The sequence below is a fragment of the Rhagoletis pomonella genome, unplaced genomic scaffold, assembly GCF_013731165.1.
Source record: "Rhagoletis pomonella isolate Grant_MI unplaced genomic scaffold, Rhpom_1.0 Rhpom_scaffold_00006, whole genome shotgun sequence".
Lineage (NCBI taxonomy): Eukaryota > Metazoa > Arthropoda > Insecta > Diptera > Tephritidae > Rhagoletis > Rhagoletis pomonella.
Genome location: NW_023458560.1, coordinates 68942932 through 68950675, shown reverse-complemented (window position 1 = coordinate 68950675; position 7744 = coordinate 68942932).

Sequence of the window (7744 nt, the reverse complement as noted above, 5' to 3'; positions counted from 1 at the left end):
CCCGCCATCTACGGGCGCAGTGAAATGTTTTCATAAAAGAGCTTTCGCTTCACAAATTTAACAAGCCAAATGCCAACAATCGAAACACAAGTACGAGTACTGACTGGGGTTCTTGATGCACTTACAAACGAGAGTGAGCACAATGGTAGGAATTTTTGACAAAATCCTGCGCTTTTTCAAGAGAAAAATAAAACGCTTAAGCTGTTTACAAAAATTATGAAAAGAAAAGACGCTGGCTGGAGCGTGAAAGAAAATTGAAAATGATGAAGAAAACATTGGCGGAGGTAGTAGTCACAGTCAGGCATGGATAAGTGCAACTTGACAAAGATTAGTACATATTTTTGATTGAAAATTCTCTCTTCTGATTAGGGTACTTTTTAGGTTAGAAATTTTACCATCTGAAAGAATTTTAAGGCCTACTAATGTCAACTGCGATCAGTATTGCCATTTGTTTGGCCTCTCCGCTCAATGGTAAGACATTTGTTATAGAAATGAAGACTTGTCGGTGAGGTTGGTTAGTTGGTTGAGCTACTACAACGAACATAAACTTCTGGTCCTTTGACTTCAGTATTAACCGATAAAAGTGGAGGTGAAAGACATATTCATGGGCTAAACTTGCTATAAATGGCTCATCAAAATTTTTTCTAAGGGCGGAATTGAAGTCGTTGCACGAACGGTTTTACTGGGCCATTATCATGTTGTCACTGTTTGAATTCTTAGCCTCTTTCCAACGACTCAGGCTTGATTCGTGGTCGATAGAACTTCCAGATGATAGAAAAAGCTCTTGTTCTAAAAACGTTTGTCCCTCGGAAAACAATTACGAAACTCTGAGCGTTGATTGCTTGGTTTGTTAGAGTAGTTGGTCACCTTTTGTCTTGACCATTTTGAAACCACAAACTCGCGTCACTCTATAGTCCCTTGCCAGTTTTGATGGACTTCATTATGTTACACAGAGACTACTCCCCAAAACATGCCCTCATTTTGCAAGCACCGGTCATTCAAAGAAAGTGTTCAACTGTCTTCTTTGAGACCGGATCCTTACAGCTACGGCACAACCTGTTGAAGGGTATGCCGATCCTTTGTCGTGGCCTGTGGAAACAGCCATGAGTTTCTATGTATTTTCTTTCAGAGGATTGGAGTTAAATGGGTCGTAGGTATTCCAGATATGCCCTGCAATCCTATAAGATGCTGTAAAATTTCGTTTTATCTACTTTTGATATCTCTCGTGGCGCCCATGCCCACTGCATGAGACACATTTTGTACACAGCTGCACTTTGCTAGTCCATCCACTATATTATTTGCGTTTATGTCTCTATGCCCTTCACCCGCCGAATTTATTTATGCTGTGAAAAAGCTTTCCAAGAAAAAAAACCGGTAGCGGAAGTGAAAGCACTACTTCGGTTTGGCTGCAGATTAGCCCCTGGTCATGTTACAGTCAGCTCAGAATTCCCTTGCAACCTTACTAGTCTGTATAACTGCCCATCTTTTTCACCCATGTTTAAGGAAATGCAGACTAATTTCTCCTTTGATTGTTTCAAGGTGACAAACCGCTTCAGATTTATCCAAACAAGCTTCTTTCTTTGCCCAATTCATCAGTTCTCTCGTTGCCTTTTATAATTAGTATGTTCCTATGTGCGGGAAGCCAGGCAAGAGAGAGGTTCATTAACTGAAACACTGAGCATAATTCTGCTTTCCATTTCTTGGGCAGTTTAGATTTGCTATTTGGAGATCCCATTGGTAATAATGCCGCCGGGCAGTAAGAATACATTATTGCTTTTGTTCCCGACACAACTAACTACGTTTTCAAAGGCTTAAAGAATACCTAGAACGTTATCTTAGAAGATGCTTGCGCCCTTTCTTACATATAGAGACAGAGCTATGCAGAGTTACTGGGAGAAAGCTCCCATTCCTACACTACAGCACATCTTGAATCAATTCAATCCCTTCTCCATTCTCTTCTGAATGGAGATCGCACTTGTTAATTGCTGTTGAGGTCAATATTACCTACTAGGTCTTTCCAAACTGCATTCGTTAATGATCAATTCGTGCTCGCATTGTCTAGTCTAATAGATCATCACCTGAAGTAATTAAGTATAGGGTTCAGGGCTGCTGTTGAGCAGTATCTTAGTCCTCCTCCAGTAACACCGGCACTACCTACTTTTTTATGCTTACTCAGATTCTGGATATACTAAATAGAACCTTCTTGATATTTTTCTTAGTGATTCTCTTATTAACAAATTCGCATACTAAAAAAGACACAATTTCAAAGCGTTACTGTACTTCAGTACAATACCGAAATACGCCAGAAGCAACAAGCTTTTGAGCGCAGTGTGGAAAAAATATTTTTGGACGACCCAAAGGAAAAAGGCAACCCAGAAGCAGGGAAAGGACATCAAGCTACAGAGACTGGAATGCAAATGATTGTTTGATAGACGTTTTGTCAGAAAGTCAGTGTACATGGCTGAAAGCCAACGCAGTATCTACATAATAAAATGGGAGCAAGTTTAGGGCAAAATCCAGGTGCTTGCCAACGACAACTCTGGGAAAAAATAACAAAATACATGGTAATATTATATGTCTGAACATATGTATATATGTACATGTGTATTTATGCATGTTTGTAGGCAGCTGTATACAAAGGAAATTTCGGCGCACGCGAAGGATATGGTGGCACTCGCATTTTTTCAGCTTTTGTTTAGTTTCTTTTTTTTTGTATATATTTTTTTGTGCCAGGTAATCCCCACGTTAATGCCTGTTAGGGAGTACTTTATTTTTGTAAGTCTCTTGTTTTTTATGTTTTTTTTTTCATCGTTCGATTCTTTCAGCGAAATCTTGTTATACTTATTCGTACGTAGTAAAAATTATATCTTTTATGTTTGTTATTATTACATTCCTTTTGAAACTTTGCTGTCTTGCTGCTTTTACTTTACGCTGATTGTTATTGCTTTTGTTAGCCATTTTTTCTCTTCTTTCTAAAAAAAAAATATAACAAATTTTACTGATCAACTCGGCATTACGCCAATGTAATTTTCAATAACACTCTTAAAGCAGTTTACGTTTTGTTCTTTTCGTTTCAAAAAGTACGCGCTAGGATTTGAGAATTGTGTCAATGAAAAAAAACACTAAAATTTACTTGGTAGCTTCGCGTTAAGCAACGTAAAGTGTTTATTGCAATATGCGCCAAAGTTTGCACTGCAGTTGGGGCGTTAAGCCGTGCAAAGCTACTAACGCGCTAAGCTGATTTAATCCAGCGTATGTGTGGGAGAGGATCAGAGGTGGATTTTCGCTTTTGAAGATTTGCGACTGAAGCACATTAGGTGACGAAAGAACAGAAGAAACTAAATAATAAGCGTAAAATGTTTAAACAAAAATGCTAGCGATGTAGATTTGCATTAAAAAAAACATTGTTCGGCTTAGAGATGTATGTAAGTACATAATATTCGAAGAATACTTAGTGGGATCAGTTTCTCGCCTAAAGCTACTATTTTTTTGGTCTCAGAAATAGCTTTTAAACCACCAATAACCGAAAGCCAGCGCGAAGCTCAGGTGGCCAACGCGAAGACAAAATTCTTCAAAGCCATAGACTACGGCGGGAGAGTGATCCCACCATTGAAGAAGGGGAGTTTGATCCGAATGCATATAACTTCCCAATTATCAAACAGGGAATTCCACAGGGCATGCACGGCATCTGTTTAGTGTTATACGCTGACGATTTATTGATGCTGTTGTCGGACAATTGCATTGATGGCATGTTTTCGAAAGCAAAGGTTTTTCTCCTCGATCTAGGCAACTATCTTTACAAAACGGCCAAATAGGTAAGGCTGCAGTTGGAAGCTCACGTCAATGAAGTACCAACTAATATCCGGAAAATTTTAAGGGTTACCTTCGGCAAGCCGCTGTTGCTTCTCGGACGAAGATGGATTTTCAAACAACTTACAAAGCGGCAGCAAAGTCTTCAAAATTCTCACCGGTAGTACTTAGGTCAAAGCAAAAAAACGTTGTTTGCAACAAGAAGATCACTGGCCGGCCTTCCAAACTATTCAGCACCAGTTTGGTTGCGGCGAACTGGTAGCCCAGCCATGCCCAAAATTTTCAAATACTATTTCGAAAAGATTCAGATTCACCTTCACTTCCCCAGGTATTTTGTTAAGAAGGGTACGAAATAAACTCCACCAGGCCATCGCTAATCGCCGACTGTGTGTGAACACCAAAAAGCGGTAGCTAAATTAAAGCTAGTTTAAAAAAAATATAGTTGAAAAAGGTATAAATTTTTAATTTAATATGGGGGTATTTGTTAGGGCAACAGAAGCCAAATCAACAATTTTTTGGATTGGTGTCTGTCTGTCTATCTGTACGCGCGTCACCGATATATTACTAGAGGTTCAATTTAAAATATGTATAGAAAGAAAAAAATTATAGAGTTGTCACCTGTTTGAAAATTCCAGTTTAGGCAATTTGATAAGATAAAGTAAATATTGCAATATGGCCATCAAAGGAAAGGGGTTTAAGAAGGCTTACAGCCGAACATACTTTTGTTGAAGGTGGTCACCTGTTTGAAAATTTTAATTCAATTTTATGGATAAGATAAATTAAATATTTCAATATGGATATCACACTCAAGAGAATTAGAAAAGATTACTGCCAAAAATATTTTTGTTCAGGCAACCCTACTTGAAAAATTTGTTTCAAGTAAATTGCTAAAATTAATGAAATATTCCAAAAAGTCTGTTGTGTTTTTGTTTAAAAATTTAAGTATTTTAAAAATTATGATGATATTAAAATATATTTTTTTCTGTACATACATAAAGAAATTTATTTTTTGCGCATAATTTTAACAATCAAACTTACCACTCAATTTATGACAGAGTTCTCCAATATTATATCTAAGCCAATTGCATTAGTTAGGTCGATATTACATTTTTTATTCTATTAAACTTTTTCTGAAAATTGTTTAGGTACCTATAAGATCTTTTTTCATTGCTAAGACGAAACTTTGTTAAAATCCTTTTTATATTTCAGTTATTCACCCATATATTCTATGCTTTTCAGTTAAAACACAAATCTTAAGTTCTCTCGCTTCAGTCAAAAATTCGATTTTACTTTTTTTTATCAAATTCAATTGATTTGCGCATCTTTTGTTTATTTACCGTATCAATATGTGTTATCTGTATTCCAAGGTGTCACTTAATTCGTGCATTCCATTTATATTTTCAATTTACCAGACATCGAACACATTTTCAATTGTTTTTATTTACTTTGTCAACTAATCAAACTGACCCATATTTTGGTGCATTGTCTTTTTTTTAGTATTTGTTTTAAACTGTTTTTCTTTCAACGAACACTATTTGGTATCTATTGACACGTACATACATACATACATATCCGCTCACTAAGTCAGTAAGCCGCGGGTGATACTCGTATTTCACTTTATCGAATTCTTTTTCAATTTTAATTCTTCAACAGTTTAGTTAACCTTTTCTTGGTTGCAGTGCTGCAAGTAAAAATGAAAATGAACGTTGTTTTTTGTCACACATTTTTCCAATCTTTTTTATCTTTTAAATGATTTTTTTATTGTTGTTTATGATTCTTCGATTTTACGCGCCTTTATTTGTAGTCTGGTTTTTTATTATTTATTTATTTATGATATCGAAGCGCAAACATAATTAATTGTTTAATATCACTTATCGATGTCTTGGTATAATTTTTTGTTTGCTTTTAAAGAAGAATTTCCGCTGTATAGTTAGCAGGAGAATTTTATGTAAAACGCTTTATTTGCTTTTAATCTTACACACTTTAATTTTTAAGCATTCAGAATAAACTAATTCCTATCTGCATAATTTCAGTTGACTTCAATATTCATGAAATTTGTATTTGCCTCATAAAAATATGTATTTATTTGCGTCACTTCAATGCCACATTCACAAATCCAGATTCAAATAAATGTACACACTCCGTTCGCTTCCCATTTTTCGCATGTGCACTACCATTTTGCCATATCTCTAATTGCCTCAGCTGTCATTAGCGCCAGCTCTTCTAAGATGCTTTTGTCACGCACGCATTTCTCGCTAAACACTCGCCCGTTCACCTCGCGCGTTCCACCCACAACAAATCGCACCAACCCCCCGCGCCGTGGCGGTGTGGCAGTCTTCAACAAATCACTTCAAATTTTACCGGCACTGCTCGCGTTCTCTACTCGCACGATGCCTTACTCCCGAACAATTGCACTTTTCTCACTAGGGACAACTTTCCGATTGTAGAGTTCGCGGCAAACTGAATCAACAAATTGAGAAATGCGCCAAGTAAACCCACAGCGCCAGCTGGCAGCTGCTTTTCCTTCAACAACCCTGCACCGCACAAGTTGTGGTTCGATGTTGGAGCGCCACTATTACTTGTTGTGTTTGTTTTCTGCTTTGTTTTATTCCTGCTTTTGCTTTTGAGTTTTCATTTGGGGTTCCGGTCAGTGTTGCCAGAGAAACACTTCGTTTGGAGCTAAAACGGCCAAAAAAGAGCTGAAAAGAGCTAAATAATACTAAAAGGTAGCTAAAATGAAGAGCTAGGATTTTTTTTTGTATTTGAGCATTTATTGGAGTAAGGTGATTTTTACACCTTCCGCAATTTTAATAAAAACAACGAATTTCAAAAGTTTAAGTGTTGAAAAAAAAACATTTAAATCCAAAATAAGGTGCATATATTCGAATTCGTTATATAAACTACAAAATGAACTAAAAATACTTTACAAACTGTTAAAATCTGTAATATCAGATTTTTGAATTGAACATAAAAACTCGGCTTACGTATACGCAAAATTTTTTCGCAAAATTTGTGTGAAAAGTTTCACTTCCTTCTGTCCCTAAATGCTAAATTAGTAAGGCAAAAACAAAATCCGCTCGTTCAGAAAAAACGATTTTCTTCTTATTGTATAAATTTTGAATTCATTAAGCTAGATCCATGAATTTATAGTGCAGTCTGTATTTTTCCGTGGATACTAATGTTTATTTTTCCACTAAAATTTGTAACTTTATCAATGCTGAAGTTTTGACTTTCCTTTTCCTACAATGGCCGCCTGAGAAAGAATACATCGTCTAATATAATAATAAGTCTTCTTATTTGCAAAAAAAAAATTCTAACGACTTTCGAAGCATTTTAGCGGGCATCAAACCTATTGGAAAAAGTTCTCTCTTTTATCTAGTAACCACAAAAAAATTTTCAAGAAAATTAAGAATTATATTTTTGAAAAAATTTAGTCTTTTGATTTTTCCAAAAAGCAGCCGCAATTTTGTTAATTTTCAAAATTTTTTAAATTTTAAAGTACGCAAATATAGCGCATCAAAACACTTCTACAATCAAAAAACCGATTTGCAAGATATTGATTTTTAAAAAACTAAAAAGTTTTGAAAAAAAATTGTCAGCCGTTTTTTCTCTAAAACCACACTTTGTCCTAAAATTTTCAGAGTTCGTAACTCAACGATTTTTTTTTGTCAAACAAAAAAAAAAAATACGTGTATCTTGATTTGTCCTAAAAAAAGCCAGAGCTAGGAACTAAAGCCCAATTTTCAGAGCCAAATAGAAAGATAAAGAGCTCCAAAAGCAGAAAAATGGCAACACTGGTTCCGGTGTGTATGGCACGCGACTGCAATGGTTTGATGAACTCTTGTTGCTTTTGTTGTGACCTTTAATTTGCGTTAATACACACATAAATATTCATATTCTATGTGCGTTTGTGTGTCGTCGCTAATCGTTGTTC